The sequence below is a fragment of the Podarcis gaigeae genome (assembly GCF_964106915.1).
Source record: "Podarcis gaigeae genome assembly, chromosome: 1".
NCBI lineage: Eukaryota > Metazoa > Chordata > Lepidosauria > Squamata > Lacertidae > Podarcis > Podarcis gaigeae.
The window spans coordinates 88,566,370-88,585,296 of record NC_139678.1 but is presented as its reverse complement, the minus strand read 5'-3'; positions in this window follow the sequence as shown (position 1 = coordinate 88,585,296).

Genomic DNA, 18,927 nt, shown 5'->3' with positions numbered 1-18,927 from the left:
AGAGAAAGACAATTTCTTCACAGCTAGCTAGGTTCCTGATCTAGGTTTCCTCACTCCCTGCTGCTTAGCTCAGAATTAGTCAGGGTCCTTGTGGGAAGCACAAGCCAGTGCAATCAGAAATGGAAACATTTTCTATTTTTGTGACTTTATTAGGAAGATGCCAAGAAACCATGGATGGTGAGCAGACGTAGCTCAAGACAAGCCTACGTTCAGTTACAGCTTCATTGCTTAAGCCCAAAAAGCTGTTTTCTGGATGTTCACATGTTCAGTGTCAATGATAGCTAAGAGGCTTTCCTCACCATAGAATTCATACCCAAGCTCTGCTAGAAATTCCAGATCCTAACTTTGCTGTCTCTGAACCCTCACAGTAGACCAAAACCCAGGCATTTGGATCCAAGCTTTTCTCCCCAGTGGAAGGCAACCTCTCCACCTATCTCTGTCTCTAATAAGAACTCCTTAAGCTTGCATTCCAGGCAATATTGTTTTGGGCATAATTTGTATAATTTGCATAATTTGTAATCCCTAACCAACTTGCTATTTTATCTTTTTGTTATTGGCCCTTCAAGTAGCTAACTGGAGAGCTGATTGTACCTTTCTGCAGGGAGCTCCTGATTTCTGCTTGCTGTAGGTTGGGAAGCTGATTTTTGATCTCATGTTTATCTCATCTGGATGGCCTTGCAGTCTCTTTCAGCTATATGAATCCATAAGTGCAAGTTATTAGAAATCTTGATCCTCCCAATTCATCATATATCTCCCTCGGTGGTCATGTGAACAGAACCCTCCATAACAGCACTTATCCAAACTTTTGATTGTTTTAGCTGGCCCCTAGGCTATTTGGATAAATTTTGTTATGCTGCATATGATATTGCTCGACAATATACAATTTCTCTGTCTTCCTCCATGCATACAGATTTTGATTTATAAGGCAATCTTGTGAATGGGAGAGGCAGGGGTGGGGGATTTGAGAGGTGTTGATGTAGCAGCGGAATGTGAAATCCAGAGCACAATCACATTTTCTTTCCCTCCTTTCTTTCATTCATCTCTGCTCAAGCTCCCACAGCACAAGATATCCACTGCTCATGGGGGAGCCAGAAGGCTGGGTGTTTTGGTCCCAGCAAATCTCAGCAAAGCAGATGAGAGAATAACACTTTGCTTTGCTGCTTTATAGTCTCCATAAGGAAACACATAATTCAGCCTTCCTACCCAGTGGAGTGCTGATGAGATTTATTGGAAATGCAAGCCATCTTTATGAACACACTGGGAGCCAAATGTATGGCTGTGAATTCATTTGCTGGGGGATACTCAAAGAAGAAGAAGAAAAAGGAGATAAATATCAAACATGTTGCGAGGGGGGGGATCAGATGTCTGAAGCCACAAAATGTACATAAATAAAGCATACAGCAAAATTATTATGTCCTTCAGGTCCCTTCCAATGCTTGTCTGTGCTACAGAATCCCTACTGATAGCTTAGGATTTCAGGCATATTAGCAGCTAATCTTCGTGAAGATCAGTCATAAGGATATTTCAGAACACGCACATGCCAACAAGGTTTCCCACTGGGCACTGTGGCATCCAGCAGAGGCAAAACTCACAGTTAAATGGCAGTTTCAAAAACAAAGGAAATTTTAGGCCAGTGGTTTGTAGCTCTCCATGACTGTACCACAGACTAGGCAAATAAAAATGGGTGTTTTAATGCTGTGTAACACAGGAGTAAGTGGCCTATTCTAAATCCCCATTTACAGCAGAACTCACTTACGACATCTCTGCTTAATTTGAGCACCCTAGAAATACAGGAACAGAGAAAGCTACCTTAAACAGAGTCAAGCCATTGGTCTGTCTATCCAGCTAAGTACTGCCTATACTGACCAGTAACAGTTCTCCAGTTTCAGACAGGCATCTCTCCCAGATCTACCTAGAAATGTCATGGAAAGCAGATGCTCTACCATCGAACAATGGACCTTCTTCATACATTCTTAAACTTTTACACACAACTTCCACACACAACCAAGGTCAGTATCACTTATGTCTTCTTGTATTGAGGGGCAGCCACTCAGTAGGGATGCCTACGCATCTCTATATTGACGCTTGATGGTTCTGCAGTGTGAGATGATGCACTGAATGTTGCCCATTTAAAGAGAGGAAGAAGGAACAATATGAGGGCAGAGATGTTCCATGCCAATATGAAGACTGCCATTTGAAGGCTGCATCTTGCAAAAGAGTGCCTTGGAATGGGTGGTAACTGCTTAACAGTGTACATCCTCACCTTTGCTCCTGAAAGTCACATGGATGCAGTTTACAACAAACCCAGTGAACTCATGGATTTACCCATACTGTCAACCCAGAAGCACTGTTGCATGGCAGTCTTCTTGTGGCAATTGTACTGGTTCAAAACTGTGCAAGGAATAGATATTTCTGTTGCCTACAATAGCATACCAGTTAAAATCAGTCCATTCTGTTCTTAACAGTGATTTATTGCTGTCAGGAGGCATGGCTAAGCAATCACCTATTCTCTAACTGCTTTATTTATGTTATTAAGTAGTTGTCTCTTTTCTGCACTTCTAGGAATATTGTCTTCTTCCATGGCACCAGTAGACAAACTACTGTATCTAGGAGAAAATAACATTCTTTAAATAGTCATACATACAAACAATTACTATCCATTTAGCCATTTGCTTCTTACAGTGGGCCAATTTGTTGCATGTTAAAGGAGTGGGTTCCATTCTCTTTCCCAACTGTGTAGCTCTTTTATGAGATTTAAAGCAGTGCTTTTCTTTACGTTGCAGCAGAAATGATGCAAGTATCATGTGCCTGCTGTAAAACATCCATGCAAGAAAGCAAGCTGCCTCCAGTGTCAGGTTTATCTATTTTATGCATAGACTAATCAAAGCTGGATGACTAGCTTTGCCCTTGATGATACAGCAATGGGAACCAAAGAAATTAGGTCCTCTTCTTTGCAGCTATTTGAGAACAGAGCACATGGGGAATTGAGAATATAGTGGCTGCTCTGTTACATTTTACATACTTCCTTCAAGTGCCTGATGGTGGAAACACATAAAGTTATTTGAGTGGTGAGAAGGAGATGAATGCAAGCCCATTGGCCTTACTTCCACCACCACATCCCCATGCAGTTTAGAAACTTGGAAGATCAGGGTTTTAAATCACGTAGCAAGTCACCATGAGCGCAAGAGATTTCACACTGCAGATGTTTCCTTTCTGCTTGCTGTAGAAAGTGATAAAGCTGGCAATGGTGGCAAGAAGGAGGGGCTGGGGTCAACAGTATTATCCCTACTCTCTCCTCAAGTGGTGGTAATCGCGTCAAGGGACAAAATGACTGAAGGGGACTTACTGAAGATGGTTTGACAGAACTGACTTCACCCACAGTATATATCAGGGGTAGTCATCATGATTATCTCCCAGCTCTTATAAGCCCAAGCCAGCATGGCAAAGGTCAGGGCCAAGATGATGGGAGTTATAGTCCAACAATATCTGGAGGGTACGACATGGAATACTCCTGGTCTTATGTCCTGTTTTCATCTCTGTTCAAGTACTATAAGGAGCACTTACAAGAACAACATAGTGATGAACATGTGCACACCATGATCCAAAACAACTCTGCTTCAGTTCTCAAGAAAGTAAATTATTAATATAATATTCCCCACCCATCTGGCTGGGTTTCCCCAGCTACTCTGGATGGCTTACAGCACATATAAAAACATTAAAATGCAGTAGTCTGGATTCAGCACAGAGTAAACCCAATGAATTGTATTCTACCAATAAGTTCCACCAGTGCAAGAATTTCCACTTGCATGACAGAACTCCCCCAGCCTTTTCTCCCCCTGTTCATCCCCCAATCTGTTACATATGGTTGGGGAAAACCCTAGAACAGATTTAGGGGGTATAGGGCAGAGGAGAGGGAAAGAACAAGCAGAAATCTTAGCACTACATTGGATTCTACCTACTGACATTAATAGACATGACGGATGTAGGTCCATTAATTTCAATCAAGGAAGACTAGCATTTGATTCAATCCATTGTCTGCTTACAGCCTTAAGTCACAAAGATTACATAGCAAGGCTGTGAACATAAATGAAATATTTGGGCAGCTAGGAAAAGAACCCAGTTCCTTTTATTCTACAATGGTCAGGTATCTGTAATACCAAAGCCACCCTTCCTTATTTTTCTTGAAAATTTGAAATGCTGTAACATTTCTCAACATGTGCAGTTCCAAAGTAATTGTAGCCCTCTCGCAGGATCCTGAATACCATTAATGGAACCCTTTCCCTCCCCTCCCCTTCACCCTCCCTGTATTTTCTCCCTTACAGAAGCCAGACAATTGTCTAGCCTTGCAAACTTCTGCATTAAAACTTGTTTCCACCCCTCCTAGAAAATTTCCATTTCCATTGAAGTTCAGGATCTATTGAGGACCAATTTAGGAAGCAGCCTCATTTTGACAGTGTCAACATGTGAAGAAAAATCTCTACTTTTCCTGGAAGGGAAAAAAACCCAAACCGTTACAAGCAAAATTCATTTATCCGAGCTCTTGTTGTTTGGCTTGTCAAAAGCTGGAAATAAACATCACACTGGTGTAAAGACCATTATGCTGCTGTTTCAATAGTGCAATTTGCAGTGGTAAGGTGATACTGAAACATTGCTTAATGGATTGCTTGATGGACTGATTGATTGAAAGCTTACCTTTCCGGGTTGTCATTGGTTGGTTGGTTGGTTGGTTGGTTGGTTGGTTGGTTTGTTTGTTTGTTTGTTTGTTTGTTTGTTTTTATATTTATTTATTTATAGTGTTTTACCCTGCTCTTCAGCCAAGAAAGGCTCTCAGAGTGGCTTACATAAATTAAAACAAAGCAGTCCAGGTCCACAGGGCTGCAATCTAAAATTATATGACACACAAGGGAAAGGGGACAGGGACGGAAGAGGAATAAAGCAAACTCGGGTGCCAGTTCTGAAATAGGAGTTCTCATAATGACCAGCTGGCATAGAAACAGCTCAGTGGCCAGAGCACTTGGTGGAGTCTCTGGTCAAAGAATGGAATGTCCTTGCCTCCCATCTCTCCCACTGAGGTAACCTGATGGAATGGATTGCTCTTTCCATGGTGTGTCACATCATATTAAAAACACAAAATACCACAAATTATAGAATTATAATGTAAAATGCAACACATCTAAAAATATGATGGGTTATATCCAACTAAATCATACTCAGGGTGCCTTCAGACATGAGGGTTGTTATCGTAGTTTGTCTGCTATAGCTTCTGCCCCAATTTCTAATGTTCCATTTTTACACTGTGTTAACTGTTGTGTTATGGAATTGCGGCTTTCTGATCGATATATGACTGTGCTGCACTAAATTCAAGTCACACCAGTGGTCTTGGAGTGACATGGCAGTGAACACCATTGGATCCTTTATGCCGAAGCATGCTTCTGTTCTCTTATGATTCACCCACGAAAATGACAGCAAATAACACCAAAATTTCAACACATGGAAAGAGCCATGAAAACCAAGGGGAAATTACAACACAAAATTCCCATGATATTTGAGCTTAAATGGGATGCTTTTTGTGTGTGGAAGAAATTAGCACAGAACATCCATTAAATTCCACTAGATTTCTAGAAATAGCTTTTACGTGATGTGAAAGATCACATAAAATGCAGAAATCGTTTGGTAAGGAAACATCTGGAACATGGGGTGAAATCTGTCTGAATGCAGTCATTAGTCCTTTGAAAATAATGGACACGAGTAAGTTAACTCCATTGGTTTCAGTTGGTCTACTCTGAGTATGACTTGGGTGGACACAATCCAATAGCAACAGCTGAAAAGAATAGCAGTAGTAATAGACTTACAGAGTAACAAACCAGATAGCAGCACGCAGAGTAAAATGCACTATATCAGAATAGAAGAATGGTGATGAGTCAAACCTTTGGAAAGTGTTGAATATTTCAGGGCCAGCTGTACCACTAGTCAGAGTAAGGTGGGTGCCTCAGGCAGCTGATTGGGGTGACATGAAAGGGCAACAAACTTGAATTTATTTATAATTATTTTATTTTTACCACTGAGGGAGGGTTTTCTGCTTCAGATGCCAAAATAACTTGATATATCTTGAGTACTGTATACCTTGTCTTGGGAAGGAATACCATTTGCCGTTCTGCCTCAGGGAGAAAAATGTATTGGACTGGTGCCAAAATGTTAGGACAAAGACTTTGGGCAGGATTTGCCTAACCCGCCCCGACAGCAAAGCCTTGTGCTGCAACTTCCACTTGTGCAATGGGGATTTTTCCCCTCCCCCTGCACCCCCCCCAAAAAAAATGGCTTGCGGGATCAACAGAACCTCCAGAACAACATGGGGGGCAGAGGGGGGGGATTGTTCTATCTGGCAAGCTGCAATACTTGCACAGACAGAAGGACTGGAAGAGTGTGATGTTGAATTCCAACCTTTGAGCTAGATGCAAAAGGGAGGAAAAAATCACCCAAACACTGTAATTTCCAAAACTGACACTGCAAATGCAAATTTTAAGTCCTATGCTTCAACACATTAATACAATTCTGAAAAACAATATTTCCCGCTACATATTGCCACATACAAAAAAAAATGTTCCATTTGGAGAAATAGCAAGCTAGCTGTTAATTTCCCCAAAGAAAATAAGTTATTATGAATGTTTCAGTCTTCCTGCAGTTCCTCGCACTTGAGTTTAGAGCTGTCAAATCAGCAGACACATTCCAGAGAAGGGAGATTTAGAGAAAGAAAAGCAGGGATTTAATATCACATTAAGGAGCTATTTACCCAAACAGTGAGATGGCTTCTTAAAATTGACAGGAAGCACTCGTCACTATAAATACACAACCTGTTATGTTTGCCTGCCCTCTAAGCCTATGTGACTTTTGAGTAGGGATGGGGGAGAAATCTGGTTCAGTTTGTATTAAAGGTGATCCTGCCACTTCTGTCTAAACAATATATGAAACGAAATGCAGCCCTGCTTTGAAATCCACACACTTCCCCACATTTTGCAATATCATTCTCCAATTAATGAAATGCTACACTAGTGTATGGATATGTTTATGCACAGGTGAGCATGAAGGTGCATACATTCATGAAAATCATGCTAGTCATTTGGAGAAATGGCTGTGCAAAAGTGGATATATCTTGCAAAATTGCATACAAATATGTGTGTGTTAAGAGAAATTGTCACTATAATGTTGGTGAATTTTCACAAAGAAGTTCTTTTATGCATTTTATGTTTTTAAAATTGCAAACCAATGTGGAGAACTGAACTTAAGGCTGGGAAAAATGGGAAACGGACAGAAACAAAAATGGGTGTATTCAACCTCCTTACAGTGGTACCTCAGGTTAAGTACTTAATTCATTCTGGAGGTCCGTTCTTAACCTGACACTGTTCTTAACCTGAAGCATCACTTTAGCTAATGGGGCCTCCCACTGCTGCCGCGCTGCCAGAGCACAATTTCTGTTCTCATCCTGAAGCAAAGTTCTTAATCTGAAGCACTATTTCTGGGTTAGCGGAGTCTGTAACCTGAAGCGTATGTAACCTGAGGTACCACTGTACTTCTAAGAGCCAGAACAGAAGCGTCTGAGTTTCTCAATTATTCTTATTGTAAAGAGTCCCTGAAATGCTTCCTAAACCCAGGGAGCACAGTACTGTCAACAGTGTAAGGGAGACTGGAGTATTACTATTTGTAAGTCTGTGGCTTGGCTGAGACTGTGAACAAATGCTGCTTGGTGTTTACAAACTGATGATTACAGTCTAATTGGAAATAGATTTCTCTCTCTCAGATGCATCTTATGTTTCTTCTTTACAGCACCTGCAATAAACATGTTGTTGGCAGGTTCAGCCGATATGTCTCTTTCACCGACTCTGCAACACTTTGCTTTTTGCATGGTTTACCTTTCTCTCTTTTTTCTGTGGGGACAAACAGGATGCTGTTGTGTGCCTGCGATGCCAAATGGAATGTCTGGCAAAGGTATTCCTTTTGGAAGTGGTACTTGAGGGAAAGTCCCTTTCCCTTCCCTTCCCCGTCCCTGTTATTGGAAGTTCAGATGATCCATTACCTTCTACTGAGCAGGTAAAAGGAGTTGATAGAAGTACTATAACAGGTAAGCCAATAAATAATGTGTACATTCCTTTAGGGCACTATGAAAGCTTCACCGCTTAGAACTTCCAAATCCATCTTGTATATCTCATGCAATCTTTCAGATGAGGTGCCTCTTAAACCAAGAGCTAAGGGGCTTAGAATCCCTTAAAATAACTTCCCAGATGCCAGCTGCAGGATGCTGGCTAAAGTCCAGTTCAGCCTTCAGGTGCAAACATCTTCCTGCATCACCTTTGCTGTCGTATGTCATCCTCACCTTAACTCTGTTTAAGAGCTTGAGGCTTAGTCATGCTGGATCTCCTGGAAACACTTTAAAATCACCAAGTATATTGCAGAATAGGTCTTTTATTACACTTTGAAATGTGAAATCACTTTAAGAAAGAAAGAAAAAGACTATAAGGGCCAAAAGCAACCTTGCCTCATAAGGCAGGAGTCCAGTCTCTTGATCATTTTGGTCATTTATTTACTTACAAGTTCTACAGTGTATTTTTTGAGGTGTGGCAACCAGAATTTCACACAGTATTTCAGTAATATCAATGTTTCTTGGTATGCCTGCAAAAGCCTTTCAAAAGGCAATCTGTGTCATTAAGAACCCCCCCATAATTTGAGCACAGTATAACACAATACACATTCAATAGCATATGTTACTTCTGTTATTAGGAAGAGAGCACACCCAACTGAATCTGTGTATAGTTCTTCAGCTAAAGTGTTAAACCATGTATATATTACTTTGGGTTTGCAGCTAGAAAAAACATTCTGTCACTGCCAGCTTTTTTTCTGAGTCTAATTTATCAAATCTGGTGTTTCTTCAGCTTCTCATGTTCTGTACCTCTGTTCCTGATCCTCCACCTCCACCTCAGCACTCTCTTCCGCATCCCAGCATGTGTTTCTGTTACTACTAAACTAGTTGATTTTCAAAAGGTCCCATGATGCCGGGCTTCTTTCTCAAATGGCCATGCCAGAGCGAGGTGTATGTCCTAGCAAATCAGCAGGCGGTAAAGGAAACAGGGTAAAAATAAATATCTATTTCTGTATTTCTGATCAGCAGTCACTGTGTTGACTGCTTTCATATATATAAAGCAGGCATGCATGTGTGACAAGACTCATTATCCATAAATCACTGGTTTGACTATCATTAATTTTCCCTGGTTACAAAGCTACAACAGGCTTCTGCACCCTCATTAGCTCAGCGCTGACACAAGCTGGAAGAAATACCACCTGCTGCGCTTCAAGGGACCTGCAGCATCTTTGAATCAGAGACTTTCTTTCTTAAAGTCATGTAGAGCAATGATGCTTGTTTATATTGTGTTCTTACTCAAAAGATCAAGCTGTCATGTGTCTCACTGGGATGTATTGATTTTGCACTTTTGTAAAAAGCACAGCACCTCCTTCCTTCTAACTTTTATTTTAAGCTTTAGAATTAGGCAAATGCCAGCAATTCATGAAGAAAGTATAAGACTCTTTCATTCAAATCATACTCTTTCATTCAAATCATAAGCAACCTGCCCCATTCGCATAATCTCTAAAAGAAGTGATTTCATGTTGTCTATGTTCTCCATTTGACTTGTCTACCAGAAAACCCATGCTCATCTGCTATGGATGAGTGGTAGTGGCATGGAGAAGGGGATTGTGGATGTGTTTTAAGCAAGGGCTCATGCGGGACACCAGCCAAGAGTTGGGTCTCACCATTCTTCCTAGAAGAAACACAGAACCTCCCTGCATCTTCAAAGTGCAGAATGGAATTAATAGCATTGGGGCATCTTTTCAGGTGAATTTGTGTCATGAGCCTGTCCCATAACACAACGATAGTAAGAAATACATCTTTATTTAGGCTAATAATGGTAGAGGCTCAGCAGCAAGGTCCAGAAGTTGAGCAAAGCAAGAGAGGAAGAACTGAATAGAAGTGATAAAGATGTCCCAATGGTTGCCAAGATGAGACAGGGCAAGCTAACTTGCAATATAGTCTTACCTTATGAGATTGCCACATGTGCAAATGTGCGTTCCATCAGGCCTGATGCATCCAATTCCACCTAAGGAGGCAGTGCCTACTCCTCAGTGGCACCACAGTGTCTTTTCTCTCTGACCCCAGCTCCTCCACCAGCTCTTGCTGCTCAGCTCTTCCCATTGTCTTCCCTGCTCCCCAATAAGGCTCTGCAGAGGACTAGGAAGGGAGAGAGTTGTGTGTGCCACAGAGCCAATCCTGCACCTCCTAAACTAGTCCTCTGCCCTCAGGCATGGTGGAGAATGTTGTCCTGTTGCCAAAGGCAGATTCAACTCTCTCTCTTTTATGTAAGGTAAAGGGTAAAGGGACCCCTGACCATTAGATCCAGTCGTGACTGACTCTGGGGTTGCGGCGCTCGCTTTATGGGCCGAGGGAGCCGGTGTACAGCTTCCGGGTCATGTGGCCAGCATGACTAAGCCACTTCTGGCAAACCAGAGCAGCACACAGAAACACTGTTTACCTTCCTGCCCAAGCGGTACCTATTTATCTACTTGCACTTGGCATGCTTTCGAACTGCTAGGTGGGCAGGAACAGGGACCGAGCAACGGGAGCTCACCCCGTCGCGGGGATTCGAACCACCAACCTTCTGATTGGCAAGTCCTAGGCTCTATGGTTTAACCCACAGCACCACCCGCATCCCAATGTACTGATGTACCGATGAATTATTCTGATTATCAATGGGAGCTGACTTTTTCTTCCCCCTTCTTTTTGCAATAATAAATCAATAACACCATTGCAACACATGCACACACATGATTAAAAAGAAAATGTGGTTAACCACCCTATCATTTACAATCCAATTCATATGAAATACATCTGACTTTAAAACAGACAATTAGTTCGCAGCAACGGCTATAGCGCTGAAGGGAAATCCACTTCCCTCCTATCTTCTGCTCTTGTTCCTCCAGAAGCAGTTGCCAGATGGCGCTGTGGCACACATTTCCTAGTATTGATGATAAAATGATGGATGCTCCCTCTGCTACCTACGGAGTACATGAAGACTTATATTAGCCCAAAATGAATAGCACCATGTCAGCTGAGGGCAAGTATTTATTTCTAGTAAGTTGCCGTTACTTTCTGCCATGTTGTCATATTATCTGCAGGGCCAGCAGCTACCTGTCTAATAGGTGAATCACTGTGTCTACTGCACTCTGTGAGTTGAGTTATACCTCTTGGGCTTGGGCTCACTCCTCCTACTGTTCTTACTGATCACACTTCACATCAAATATTTCTAACACCTGGGCCTGGAGCTTTCTGTCACTTTTCATTTCACATCATCATTTGCATCTGTGAAGCACAAACGGCAGCAAAGCCCACTATGCTTTGTGGCAAAGCTGCTGGGGGCAGTGGAGAAACCTGGTATAGACAGAGATTCACCACAGCTGCCATCTTTCTGAACACTGCCAGCAGGGCTGAAAGGGGTCCCTCACACAGTCCAGTTCCTTGCCCTAACCCTGTAAGCTGCTTTCACTGCTAATACAATACAGCACATTGGAAAGCTCATACGTGAATCATGTTCCTGGGCTTGAAACAATATCCCAATGATGTACTGAATTTCTTGAAGATTTAGTTTGGTCTGTCTTTTTAAGCAAACCAGCCTGGTTCACACTTCCTAGACTAATACAGGGATCGGAATGCAGTCATCATTCAGTTTTTGTACTTCTTTGAATTTTGCAACCAAGTTCTGAGCTTAAAAATCCCTACCAAAATGCATATTAAAATGTATAATCTTCTTTGAAAGCCATCCAAGTTGGTGGTCATTACTATGGGAGCGAATTCCATAGGTTAACTGTGCACTATGTGAAGAAGTGGGGCGCAGGTGGCGCTGTGGGTTAAAGCCTCAGCGCCTAGGACTTGCCGATTGAAAGGTCGGCTGTTCGAATCCCTGCGTCGGGGTGCGGTCCCGCTGCTCGGTCCCAGCGCCTGCCAACCTAGCAGTTCGAAAGGACCTCCGGGTGCAAGTAGATAAATAGGGACCGCTTACCAGCGGGAAGGTAAACGGCGTTTCCATGTGCAGCTCTGGCTCGCCAGATGCAGCTTTGTCACGCTGGCCACGTGACCCGGAAGTGTCTCCGGACAGCACTGGCCCCTGGCCTCTTAAGTGAGATGGGCGCACAACCCCAGAGTCTGTCAAGACTGGCCTGTACGGGCAGGAGTACCTTTACCTTTACCTATGTGAAGAAGTATTAATATCCCAGCATTCAGCTTCCCTGGATGAACCTTTCCACTGATCTGGAATGGCCTTTCTTACAGTCTTAAAAGCAGAGTGTTGTTGTTTTTTTCTTTCAGAGAGGCACACATCTGAAGCAGAGAACTATTGAAGCCTTTCCCTTGCAATTCCAATTTACATTGCGGTTCCTCTCCCCCAGAACTTGCTTTGGCCCCCGCAGCATTCCAAAGTCTCTGGGTTTTCCTTTCCACTGAAGGGAAAGTTCAGTGAGCAATTTGAAGGGAGGTCCCCATACAAAATCAAATGAAGTTGAAAAGTGTCCCCGGATTCATTGAAAAAGATCTGGTAACCTTAATAAAGCAGCCCTCCCCCCACCCCACTTCTGACTCAAAATTTCCCCCTCCCAGAGTTGTTTTGCTATACAAAAAGCAGATTCAGGAAACATATTCACATGCAAAGTGCACAAGCAGCTAGCTAACATGTCGCCTTAGATAGAATAAACACTGCTGTCTGTCTGACCTTGAAACTTGAGAAATTCCCAATCTCCTCTATAGCTGACAGGAAATACAAGAAAGAAGAAGCAGGTTTCTACTTCCCTTGTCATCTTTAAAGTGACAATCCATTTGATGGGTGTCACGTTTTCGTCTCCCTAGCTAAATCTCGGTGTTTGCGGGGAGTGAACTCGGTGAGCAAAACTAGTTTGCCTAGTGTAAATAAGAAGAAAGGGGGCATCACACGAAGTGTGTGTTTTCGAACGGGAGAATACAGGATGAGGATATAAAGGAAGAAGGAGCTGAAAGCGAATTGCAATACTGGGGGAAATGGATCAGAGATTACTTCTTTCAAGGGACTCATCTAGGTAAGTGTAAAGCATGCTCCTGCACAGCGGCTTCCTGTTGTAGCAGCTCTCCTAAATAAGAGTCCTTTACAAGTGGCTGTGGGAGAATATATACACGTGACATATATGAACATAAGAACATAAGACGGGCCTTGCTGGATCACACCCAAAGTCCCAGTGGTTTAAAACTCAACAGCGGCCAAGCAAATGTCACAAACAAGCAAAGTCACAAACAAGATAGGAAGTCAGCAGTCCTCTGTTGTTTCCTCAAGCCATCGCATAGGTATACTGGTCCTAACCAAGGAGGTTCAACCTAGTTATTGTGGCAGATAAATAGAGGTTATCCTTCATCAACTTTATTGAATCGTTTTTCAAGCTGTCAAAGCTTGGTGATTCTCCCTAACCCTGGTGGTTGTGCGACACAAGAACCCATCATTAATTTCAAAAGGTCAGGGAAGATGGCCCAGGAGATGTCATTTTCTGTGGCAGATCCCCACCCATGAACCCAGAGGTGCACCTGTCATCTTCTTTATGTCATATGCTGTCTTCCATCATATGCTGGAAACACACCTCTTTGCCCTGGCCTTTGACATCATGTGGATCTACCATACCCTTATGACTGTAATTTATCTTAAACTGTTTTTACTACCATGTTTTAAATTGTTGTCACCTATCCTGATACCTTGGGACGCAGGTGGCGCTGTGGGTTAAAGCCTCAGCGCCTAGGACTTGCCGATCGAAAGGTCGGCGGTTCGAATCCCTGCGGCGGGGTGCGCTCCCGCTGCTCGGTCCCAGCGCCTGCCAACCTAGCAGTTCGAAAGCACCTCCGGGTGCAAGTAGATAAATAGGGACCGCTTACCAGCGGGAAGGTAAACGGCGTTTCCGTGTGCGGCTCTGGCTCGCCAGATGCAGCTTTGTCACGCTGGCCACGTGACCCGGAAGTGTCTCCGGACAGCGCTGGCCCCTGGCCTCTTGAGTGAGATGGGCGCACAACCCCAGAGTCTGTCAAGACTGGCCCGTACGGGCAGGGGTACCTTTACCTTTACCTTTACTATCCTGATACCTTATGGTGATAAATTGAAATCTCAGGATGTTGATTGCATGAACCATACCCTACTTAATTGTGGGAAGTATGAGCAAGCAAGGGATCAACTGATCAAAACCCTACTAGCAAATTTACCAGGAAAATCTGAAGCCTCCCATATTAAATACCTTCTGGAGGATAGGTCACGTGATATTACACTGACAACGGCAAAGTTTCTTTCAAAGGTCACAAGAAACAAGGACCATCATGCTCTAGACATAACAAAATGACTACCTCGGTCTCTTTCGCCTGCTGTTTGTTTGTCTTAACTGTATCTTGTTTTGAAAGTGTTTTGTGGGTCTATGGACCGCAATAAAGATATATACTACTTCCTGAAATTGAAATCATTGCCATCCTCTCATTAGCTCCTTGTGATGGGATAATGAGCTGCTTGTGCGTAAAAGCTTGATCCCGCTGGGGTTTGGCCGGTCATCCAAACCCAGGCACTAACGGAGCCCCCAAAAGCATGACTCCGTCAGTCGCTGGTAGAATCTGACAGTGGGCGTCTACGGAACTTACGCCAACATAAAAGCTGTTTGACGGACATGCGCTTTCGTGACTCTCTGCGTGACAGTTTCCGGCGAAGGGAGGGAATTCCTAAAGGGGGTCTAGTTACCTCTTCACTATTCTCACTAGAAGCGTCTGAGAGCCTCCCCTCCGCTGTAACTCCTGCACTCCCCCTGCTGGTTCCTGCTTCTGCTGCAGAGTCTCTCCTACTCTGCTGGAGCCTGTCCAGCACCTCTAACTCCGATGGCAGTTCCCTGACATCCACCTCCCCCCCAGGCCCCCCTTCACCCCCTCCCGCCTCCTCTCCCACTGGCGGTGAGGGCGGAAAGCCCCTGAAAGAGCAATCCTCGTCATCAGAGGATTCAAACACTTCTAGCCACGGCGTCCCGTCTCTCTCCCCGTCTTCTTCTTCTTCGTCGGAGGCAGCTTCCTCACCCACCCCTGACTCTGGGAACCCTTCAAACTCTCCCTCCTCATCGGTGGTCCCAAAGTGTTCCCTTCTAAATCGTGCCACGGGTTGCGGTTTTCTTGGGAAACGCTGATGAAATGTTTCTATTAAGATCTCGTCATTCACTACCTCTGCTGGCACCCAAGTGTTTTCCGACTCTACTTCCCCCTCCCATTCTACCAGATATTCCACCTGATTCCCCTTCCACCTGGAATCAATGATTCCTGCCACGTTCATGTCGCGCTCTCTCTCTTCTATCACGAGCGTTTGGGTGGCCTCTCTCTCACGCTCCCCCCACTCACGTCCCTCTCGGTACGGCGACAGTAATGACCTGTGAAATACTGGGTGTAATTTCATGTGACTGGGCAGTCTGAGTTTGAATGCTACTGGGTTGACCTGCTGTATGACCTCAAAGGGTCCCAATTTCTTGGGTCTCAATTTCTTACTCCCACCCTTGAACGGTAGTCCTTGGGTGGACAACCACACTCGGTCTCCCACCCTTATGATTTCACCTTCCCTCCTATTTCTGTCTGCTTGCTTCTTATATTCTTCCTTGGCTCTCTCTAAGTTAAGTTGAAGCTGACGGTGGATCGCTTCCATCTCTTCAAAAAAATGTTCCGCTGCCGGCACGCTCCACCTCTCCCCCCCCCCTCTCCTGGGAATGCCCGGGGATGGCACCCATAGTTTGCCAGGAAAGGACTCATCCCTGTGGACACATTCTCCGCGTTGTTGTAGGCAAATTCGGCCAGCGGTAGCTTATCTACCCAATCATTTTCTCTGTCCTTTACATAACACCTCAGGTATTGTTGCAAAATGCCGTTTGCCCTTTCCGCTTGCCCATTAGTTTCTGGGTGTCGGGCAGTGGAGAAATTGAGTTCTACTTGCAGTAAGCTCATAAGTTTCCTCCAGAACCTGGAAGTAAATTGTTTGCCTCTGTCACTGACCACCCTCAAGGGGGCGCCATGCAACCTGAAAATATGCTCTACAAACAACTTGGCGGTCTCCTCCGCTGTAACCGCATGTGAACAGGCTATAAAATGACACATTTTGGTTAATAGATCTACCACCACCATGACAGCTGTTTTGCCTTTGGATTTTGGCAGGTCCGTCATAAAATCTATGGATACTGCCTCCCAAGGCCTTTCTGGCGTGGGTAAGGGTTGTAATAGCCCCGCTGGCGCCACCCTCTCTCCTTTTGCTCGCTGACACCTGTCGCAACCCCTAACATATTCCCGCACGTCCTCCCTCACCTTGGGCCACCAAAACTCCCTGGTAACCAACCACATGGTTTTGTGCTGTCCAAAATGTCCCGCTGTGGGGCTGTCATGCAACTGCTTGAGTACTCTGCCCCTCAGTTCCCCATCTGGTATGTACAGTGCCCCTTTGTAATACAACGCCCCGTTCTTTTCTTCAAATCCCCCTGTGTTCTCTTCTGTCCTCCTGAGTTCTCTGAGTTTCTCTTGGGCGTATTCATCGTTCTCCGTACCTTCCATCAGTTCCCTTTGCCCCACCAATGCCGCCCCACACACCCAGCGGTCTTCGGAGATTACATGCCTTGCCTCAGGCGCTCCCTCCCCCTCTAAGTACTCAGGTTTCCTGGAAAGGGCATCCGCTCTCACGTTCTCTGAACCTGGCACGTAACGAATCTCAAAGTGGAATTTGGAGAACTCCTGGGCCCATCGCACTTGTCTCTGGTTCAGGACACGGGCTGTTCTCCAATATTCCAGATTTTTGTGGTCAGTTCGGACTTGAACCTTGTGTTGCGCCCCAATCAGCAAGTGCCGCCATTTCCGGAATGCTTCATGAATGGCGAGCAGTTCTCTGTCGTACACTGTGTAGTTCCTCTCGGATTTGTTCAATTTCCGCGAAAAGAATGCACACGGTCTCCATTCCGACGTATCCTTTCCCGGCTGGAGAAGCACGGCCCCCACTGCTCGGTCTGACGCGTCAGTCTCCACTCTCATTGGTTGTTGTAGATCCACGTGCAGAAGCTGTTCTTCCGACGCAAACGCCTGCTTTAGGCGTTCGAACGCCCGCTGCGCTTCTTCCGTCCAAACAAATTTCTTTTTGCTACTAAGACAATCTGTGATGGGCGCGGTCAAATGGGCAAAGTTTTTGATGAACTTCCTATAGAAGTTTCCGAACCCCAGGAACCTTTGCACGTCCTTCTTGGTCTTTGGTGTTTTCCATTCCAGTACCGCTTGAACCTTGCTGGGATCCATGGCCAATCCCTTGTCAGACAACCGGTACCCCAGGAATTCCACCTCCCTAGTATGAAACTGACACTTCTCCAGTTTCACCCACAGCCGGTTTTCTCGCAGTTTGCTCAGTACCTCTCTTACATCTCGCACATGCTGCTCCTCATTCTCTGAGTACACCAGGACGTCATCTAAGAACGCTACGCAGTTCTTGTAGAGCAATGGCCCCAGGACGTGATTCATGAATGATTGAAAACAGGCGGAGCCTCCTTGTAATCCGAAAGGCATAACGAGGTACTCAAACGCCCCCAAGGGGGTGAACATAGTGGTCTTCCACTCATCCCCCTTCCTCACACGTATCAAGTTATATGCCCCCCTAAGGTCCAGCTTGGTAAAAATCTTCCCTTTTCTCACCTGTGTCAGAATGTCATCAATTCTAGGCATAGGGAAAGTCACTGGTTCTGACACTGCATTCAGGGACCTGAAATCACACACAAGTCTGGGCTTGCCCGTGTTTTTTTTGTCCACAAAGAACACTGGACTGCCCCCCACCGCTCGTGACTCTCTGATGAAACCTCTCTTGAGATTCTTGTCAATGAACTCCCTTAACTCCTGCATCTCACTGTCTGACATTGCATACAGCTTCCCCACTGGCAATTGTGCTCCTGGGAGTAAGGTAATTTGACAGTCAAAGGGTCTGTGCGGGGGCAATTTATCCGCTTCCTTTTCGCTGAATACGTCAATCAAGTCAGCGTATTGTGGTGGCACCTTCCCCTTGTCCATCACTTCCACCCCTGCTAGAGTGGCCCTGCTGCCTGCCTGGGCCTCTCCCTCCTTGCAGTGTTCTAGGCAATGTGCTGATCCAAAGGAAACCACGCGCTGATGCCAGCCTACTAGCGGATCATGTAGTGCCAGCCAGCTCATTCCCAAGATAATAGGGGCTCCTCCCAGGGTGGCTACGTTAAACGCTATCAGTTCTGTGTGCCGTGCCACCCTCATTATCATTGGTACAGTCTGTTGGCTCACTTCTCCTCCCAACAGCTCCCTCCCATCAATCGTGGTAACCTGCAAAGGCTTACTTAATGGCATAGTCTGTATCTGGTGCTCAGCTGCAAACTCCTTACTCATGAAATTACATGAGCTACCTGAGTCCAATAGCGCTCTTATCTTTAGTGGGTGTCCGTTTGCCAGTTCCAGCAACACCTCTATCACAAGTGCTGGTCTTGGGGGTTCCGGCGTGGGCACGTTCACTACTCCCTGGCCTGGCTGCTGTGCCCCGATGTTGGCAACCAGGCGTTGGCTTTTACTTGCTCCTTCATTTCATCCTCCTCCTTCCCCCCAACAGTTCCTGCCATCCCTTGCCATTCCTTCCTTTGCGGACAGACTCTGGCAAAGTGACCTGGCTGTTGGCAGAGATAGCATCTCTTGCCGCTCTTTCCCTCCTTCTTCCGCCCTTCACTGGTGTTTGAAACTGTGCGCGCGCGCGCTGCTCCAAGTTCCATCGGCTCTGCTGGCGGGAAAGGCTGCTCCGGAATCTCTGGAATGCGGAAGTCCTTCCAACGTTCCCC